Source organism: Vigna unguiculata, chromosome 4, assembly GCF_037176805.1.
Source record: "Vigna unguiculata cultivar grain cowpea cultivar isolate G323 ecotype 2 chromosome 4, ASM3717680v1, whole genome shotgun sequence".
NCBI lineage: Eukaryota > Viridiplantae > Streptophyta > Magnoliopsida > Fabales > Fabaceae > Vigna > Vigna unguiculata.
In genome coordinates this window covers 13,274,898-13,282,572 of record NC_140795.1, presented here as the reverse complement: position 1 = coordinate 13,282,572, position 7,675 = coordinate 13,274,898, and the positions used below count along the sequence as shown (strand labels likewise).

The window sequence follows — 7,675 nt, the reverse complement described above, 5'->3', positions numbered from 1 at the left end:
AGTATTTTATTAAAGTTTTTTTAAATATTAAAAATACTTTATATCTTGAAAATTTTATATCATTAAGAAATCATTAAAGAGAAACAATGTAACACCCCATTTAATTAATAAAGCTAATTAAAGGAAATGTCACACAGAATAATATTGAAAACAAATGACTAGAGTATTGACACTACTCCTTACAATTATTCACGAGAAACCAAAATAGAAGTTTAGGCAAACCACGATGCCAGACTCAAAATAGTGTAATGGGTCGACAAAGTACAAAATAAAGTACTAAAGCGGACAATACACGGGCCATAGCCCTAAAAGAAAACTGGAATCCATCCCCGAGATGCTAAGCAGCGGAATCACCGTTTCCATGTTGATCACGGGGGGTTCTCACATCTTCTCACATCAATAAATTGATGATCATCGTAAAGATAGAAAGTCACACAAATAGAACATACAACAAACAAAAGGGTAAGCTAGAGTAGAAAAGAGTTTAGCATACTGTAACATGCACTTTCATATTCCAACATGCATATATATATATATATATATATATATATATATATATATATATATATATATATATATATCAACCAATCATGTTATGACTTTCACACAATACACTAAGACTCAGACACGACTGATCCGGATACATATAATTAGTCGGATTCCCCGGATGCTTGCACTTGTGATGGACTTCCCTGCTCTACCGAGTTAATTGTTACAATGTATCATCCCCACACACAAGGTTAGCCCTTAATGAGTTCCAGGCCTCCTGTTACTCTCACCACTAGAGTCAATACGCTCTATGTGATACTAACTGACTCTTTAGAGTGTTAGGATGCAACCTTACCTTGAATGCTTACTAAATTATATAGATGGGGCACTACCATGAACTCCCACTAACACTACAAAATAATATATTTTTAGCAGGGGTTTATTAATTAGGGTTCCAATAACCTCCAGAAAAAACTAATTTTAGAAGAGGTTTTAATAAACATCGTTAAGTATCAGGGGTTTGCTAAAGAAACCCCAATAAATTTGAATCTTTCCTTATTTTTTTTCATTTCCCATTTTTTTATAATATTTTAAAATTTTAATTAGACGTACTTTCTCGTTTTCATCGTGACAATCTTACTTAGGAAAGAAGGAGACCCTTATCCACCGATGTTCCACCATCGTTCTCCTTCGATGCTCCACCAGTGTTCTCCTCGATCTCCACCGTTCGTTTCTCTACTTCTTATCATTCTTTCTCTTTCAATTTCATCTCCCTGCTCTTAATTTCGATTTCGTTTTCATTTTCATGCGTTCGATTTCAATTTTCCTACCTTCGATTTCGATTTCATTGCGTTCTATTTCGATTTCTATTTCACTACATTCGATTTTGATTCCCTGCTTTCAATTTCATTTCTCTACTTTTCATTTCGTTTTCGTTTACTCATGCCCTAACTAACTGTTGTTGTTTTCAAGTATTTAATTGTCCCATAAGATCAGTTTCAGCCACTCTTTTATTTGAATTAAAGAATCTTCACATTTCTTCGTAAGTTTAGTTTCAAATTAGCTTATCTACTATTGTATCATGATATCATGGTTAGTTAACAAAAGAATTTCATCTCTATAATTGTATTTTACTCTCTCTTCTGAGGCATGTTTGTATATAATTCTCCCCATTCTCCTCCTTCCTTTGTTCCTGATTTTTATTATGATGTTGAAGAACATGGCATTGGGATTGGTATATAACATTGATGGAGAAGATGAACAACCCTTTGCAGAATGTGATTGTTTCTATTTTTGTATTGTAAGGTGTGAATTAGGGATGGTATTATGTAGGTTGATGTTTGTGGATTGGTTCTGTGTGTGCAGGGAAAAGTGAAAGTGACGATGGTGTTAGGAGTTGTGAAGATGATTGCGAAGAAGAAAATGGGTTGAAGGCGAGGCGAAGGTTCATTGTCTTGTGTAGATGAAATTAGGAAGAAGAAGAAGAATTAAAGATGAAGGGGAGAAGGTTACCTGTGTGTGTGATTCTATGAAGAGAATGATGTTTGGAGGATTGTATGATGAATAGTTTTGAAATGATGATTGTCGATGAATGCTGGAAATTGAAATGAAATCGATCAAAAGTGGAATTGAAATGGGCATGGGGTGCAATGAAGGAGTGGAGAAGGAGGTGAAGAATGAAAACTTTGTGATAGGTGATGATGATGATGAGTATGGCAGATGACATGTCCATCAACTTGTTATTGCTTTGATTGGTGACCACTAGAATTCCAAAACTTAGAGCAACATTTATAAAAAAGGTAAATGGTATAATTTCTTCATACAATTTGTATTTAGTACCAGTGGGAATTTGGAAACCTATGTTGTTTGAGGTTTTTCCATTGCATAAAGCTTGAGGCTTGTGCCCACGTCGAAACCCATAGAATGTCATTGTTGTAGTTGATTTGGATAATCCAAAGCATTTTACACCATAATTTTGATAGTTGTCTTGTTTTGTTTAAGGATGATTCCTTTCATTATTTATAGAAAGTAATATATGCATTGTTTTCCTTTACCTTTAGAAGTTGATTATATGTAGACAACAAAAGTATTGTATTGTCCGCATGACAACTTTTAATATCATTTGGGATAGTAGAAATCTTATATCCTGTAGATTCAGAAATATATTCAAACTCAAGCTTACATTGACATTGTAGTTGAATTAACTGTTAATTAGTTTAGCTAAATTAATAGATCTAGTGGCTAGTATGGCATTTCGTCTCTTGATTTTATAAAATGGCATTGTGTTAATACATTGCGTGGTCGCTGTAATTGCTTTAATATTTTATCATACATAGATCCATAGGTGATATTATATCAGTCCTGAAAGCTGAGAAAGAGGAGATGGAATCATCACTCAGCAAAGAGAAACAACATGCTCTTCAATTAAAGCAAGAGTTGATGGAAGTTAAGTCTCGTAACACTAACCTTGAAAGGTAAACTATATTAATTATTGAAGTTACTTTTTTAGTTTGGAATTATAGAAATGTATTCTGATAAGAAATTAAGCATTAAAGTGGCTAATGACTACGAGCATTAAAGTGGAATCTCCCTATAGTTGATGGATTGTGATGATCCATTAAAATTCTTTGCACTTTTTTTTTGTTTCAAAAAGGGTTTAATTTCTCTTTTTAATACCGTTTTCTTTAATAGGAATAATCTTATTTTATTAAAAATTGACAAGCAGACCAAAATGTCAGATTAAAGCACTTTTTTTTTGTTTCAAAAGGGGTTTAATGCATAGCCATCCTTGCTGCATTAAACCTTTAAACTTCTATTATTATCCATCACGTGCACATGTCTTTTTATGCCCCACACACCTTGAAAGGGTATCAAGGGTTGCAAATTCTTTTTTAGTGGGTATACTCTTCAAGATTTATTATTTGAGATGTATTTTTATTGGGTATCAAGGATTTCTTTATTTTTAGAGTGTGTATGGATATTATGCTAGGGGATTGGTGATTTTGTATTCCATATGTAGTCTTGCAGCTTTATCTAAGTGTACTTTTTTCTGAAAATGTTTGTTGCCAATTTCTAAGACTTTGTGTGTGAATCCATCACCGACAAGATTTGGTCTAACAACTTTGACCTTTCTGGTTGAACAACACGTCGATTGCACATTTCATCTTAAACAAGCAGAACAATTTAGCCAACAAAGGTGTAGAAATTGAGAAGATTATACATATGGATGCTGCTCCTCTTGGAGTTTCCATCTCGTGCTAATATCAAGTTGTGACTCAGAATAATTGGACAAGAATGAAGATGAATTTAAATTGTCAGACCTAGAGCAGGTATAAGAAGTTGTTATGCAATGTAGTTTGAGAGATTGTCATTTATGTACATGAATTTAATTGGTTGTCCTTGACTAGATGGGTTGGCTAGATAAATACCTCATTTGTCTGTACATAGGAAATTGAAGGTTTGTTTCATCTTTGTCGCATTATGAAGGAGAATCACTGAACAATTTGATTGTGATATCTACTATTTTATGGTTGAGGTTATGTATACTTCAGTTTGTTTCTTTAATGCTGAAAATGTACTTTGTCTAATAAAATAAGCTGGTTGGCCCTATCCGAATATGATTCTCAATTTCCATTTTTCTTTACTAAACGTGGCAAGTTTTGTCCTAGTAATTTAATCTTGAGGCCTGGGAATGTATGCAGGGATCAATGGTGCATGTGTTACAGTGTCTCGAAACTCTAAAAACTCATTTTTCTTATAGAAAATATCCAAAATTATTCTAGAAAGCATTTCAAATAAAGTTGAAAGCATGAAAATGTAAAGTTACAGTTCTTTTCACATTTGCCACTTTAGAATGTCAGGTTTTTTAGTTGTTCTTGAATAATGACTATTTAACTATGTTGCATACCTGAAGCAAAACTATTGTTTCAAAGTTCGTGAGGGATTATCAAACAAGAATACAAGCACTTGAGACCTTGGCAGTAGGGACAACTAGGGGTTTTCGAAACTTGTGCATTACTGGGGGTTTTCGCAACCCCATACATTACTGGGGGTTTTTAGAACCCCAGACATTAATGGGGGTTTTTAGAACCCCAGCATTAACGGGGGTTTTTAAAACCCCCGGTAATTCGTTAGCCACGCTTGCTCTTTTGGAGAATTTCAAGCCCCTGGTAAAACCATTAGTGGGGGTTAAAACCTCCATAAACGCCAAATATAACCCCTGCTAAAAACAATTATTTTTGTAGTGTAATAAGGGTCATGGAATTAAGTCCTGACCAACTGAGGCATCACTATGAGATCTCACCTAGAGATTCATGGAATTACGCCCTAACCAAATGAGGCACCACCACGAAACTATCGTGGAATTATGCCCTAAGCACACCAACAACATGTCCCATTCATCAATACAACATTTACGCTCATATCAATCCCATGTTACTTTTAAAACCAATGATTCCATAATTAGTTCATGCCAAAATCATATCAGACTCATCATTCCAGCCCATACAATCAGATCTTACATGCATATTCATATATTTCATACTTAAAATAGGGTAATCCAAGCCAAGCTTACACTCAACAACCAAAAACCTGGAAAGAACAGCCATGGAGCAAAGTTCCGCACCAGTCTTGCTCAAGCCAAGGACCCTCGCACATGCGAAAGAGGACTTTCACTTAAGCGATAGGTTCTCGCTTAGGCGAGACTGCCAACAAGGAGCCCTGCAAGACTCGCGAGTTCTCGCTTAGGCGAGCCCTCCTCACCTGAGCGAGGCCACCCCTCGCCCAAAGGTGAGTTTCCTCGCTTGGGCTACCCCTGCAGCGACATGCCTCAACCCCTCACACGTTCTCGCTTGGGCGAGCCCCTCTCGCCTGAGCGAGATGGTACCTCACTCAAAACGAGAGCTCTCCGCCTGAGCGAGAGCTCGACTGTGAACCTGGGCTTGTTTCTGCAAGTCTGGCCTAGGCGAGACAGGCTTGCTTGGGCGAAAATGATAGGTCTCGCCACTGTTGTCCCTACAACAGCCATACATACATATCCAAACAATTGAACCAGGCATTCCACAAGTTCACAATAGCATACAATTCATACCAAACAAGAAACAAGGCTGAAAACAGGTAGATTTCACGAAAAGTACTAAAGACCCTAGCTTCCCTTACCTAGAAAGGGCTAATATCAGACTTTGACCCTTAAGCTAATGCACCAAGTAGCTCTAAGAGTAGATTCACAAACTGGAACAGCGGCATAGAAGGAATAACAGGGTTACTATTGTGAACCCTAATAGAGACCACGAAATCAACTCAGAATGGAAGGAGTACGATTCAAGGACCAACTTATGTGAGACGAGGTGAGCTTTTGAGCTAGCACGAACACGCGGGAACCAAACCCTAGCAGAAAAATGACAGCAACTCTAAGGATAAGGGAGATTGTTTTCTGAAAGTGAGATGAATGAGTGGATTAGGACAGATTTGGGTGTTTGGCTCACGATGGGCCAACCCTAGGCCCAACTGATTTGGGGTAGCCCCTTTAAAATAAGGGCATATAATAAGTGCCTTACATACAAGAAAAGAAAAAAACTTCGTCCAAAGAACTTTTAACAAATCCAAATAAGTTCTTGAATCCTTCGGATAACATAATTATGAAAATCATACATCGTAATTGTTCTTAGAATAGTTTCTTAAATTGATTAAAAAATTGAAATTACATAATTTTACGATAGTGTGACAGCCTGCAAGCAATTCAGCAACACCAAATTCGTCTTCTCTAATACTATATCAGTAGGCCTGGCAGCAACTCAACTATAACTAATATTCTGGAACTGAATGATGCTAGATAGAACGACGCTAAAACCAAAAGGATTGGACCCACAACTATAACTGTCATCGAGCTATGTCAGTGTTTTCCTTTTTTTTATTCTTAATTTTGTTGTCATTTTTAAAACTATTTAAAAACACGTGGGTAGGTACTGAAAATGTAGTCCAAACTGTAAGAATTGAAAAGGCATTAGTTTTCAACTGGTCCAATTGTAATGGATTTTGTTACTAATGAGTTGAATTTATCTAGACGTTGTATCATACAACACGAAGCCTTTTGCTATTTGATTGAACTATTTGTTAAGCTTGAATATGCTGATAAAGTTTGGAAACGCTTTTATCATCTTTTAACACTAATTAATTGATTAATATATATATATATATATATATATATATATATATAAGATATTTGATTCTATTTTATAACTCGAAAAAGTATTCTCAATTGCTCTGAACGACAAAGCGCTCTCATATATTCTCATATGTGATATGATATATCTAAATCATGTGTCTCGAATTTCACAACCTTTTTTTATTAAACAATTGTCAAAAGTTCTTGTTGAAATTCACAATGTTTCTTCAAAAGAAACTCCTCTTGATATAGAACCTTCTATCCTTTGCTTACACACATCAAATACTCATTTTTACCTAATTGTTTAGATCCCTTACAAGAAACTGATAGAGAGGTTAATATCATTGACTTTGGGAAAAACAATACTGTTGAAAACTTGACAAATCCAATAGCCTTTGATATTGTTGTGGTTGACCATAAGAGACATGCCTGAGAGGGTGTTTCAAACAGGCCAAATTCACTAGTCAACATGGTATAACCAATTGTAAATGATACTTTACAAGAGGAACATCTTATCACTGTTCAAATGCTCAACCATTATGAGGACAAACAAGCAAGACGAGTCAAGATGGTTGCTGAAAAATTCACTAACTTTTGTCAAAATCATTTTACAAACATGTTTACCCCTCTATACCCACAATCATCATTCTCTTCTTTAGTAGGATCTTCATCCTTAACACCACAGCAATGATGACAACCCTTGATAAGAAAGGGAGAGAAAAGTAAGAAGAAAGAAGAGAATGAAAACATATATCACAGAAATTCTGAAAATTTTTTTCCTTTATAAACATTACAAATACTTTTTATTTTATCATCTTTGGTTGGTTTACACTTGGTTTTATATACTCCACTATGACCTTAATAATCATGTTATGTTTGTTTATTAACTCTAATATTCATAAGATGGTAATAATAACAAAGTCTTTAGAGCTCTGATATTTCATGTTTCATATGATACGATACTTGCACATGCCCGACTCATGGTCCAATAAGACCCATTAAGTGCTTTAGCGAGAAAATATT

The 7,675-nt window shown here is 35.3% G+C and overlaps 1 long non-coding RNA gene across 2 annotated transcripts; it reads left to right on the top strand.

Annotated features, from left to right (window-relative positions):
- The first annotated feature begins 1,054 nt into the window (after nucleotides 1-1,054).
- LOC114180305 (uncharacterized) lies at nucleotides 1,055-4,053 on the top strand. Of its 2 annotated transcripts, none has more exons than XR_003603665.2 (4): nucleotides 1,055-1,214; nucleotides 1,855-2,288; nucleotides 2,826-2,963; nucleotides 3,667-4,053. It is a non-coding gene; the product is annotated as an uncharacterized LOC114180305 (long non-coding RNA). The 2 variants fall into 2 exon arrangements; XR_003603666.2 differs by having other exon boundaries at nucleotides 3,567-4,053.
- The last annotated feature ends 3,622 nt before the right edge of the window (nucleotides 4,054-7,675 follow it).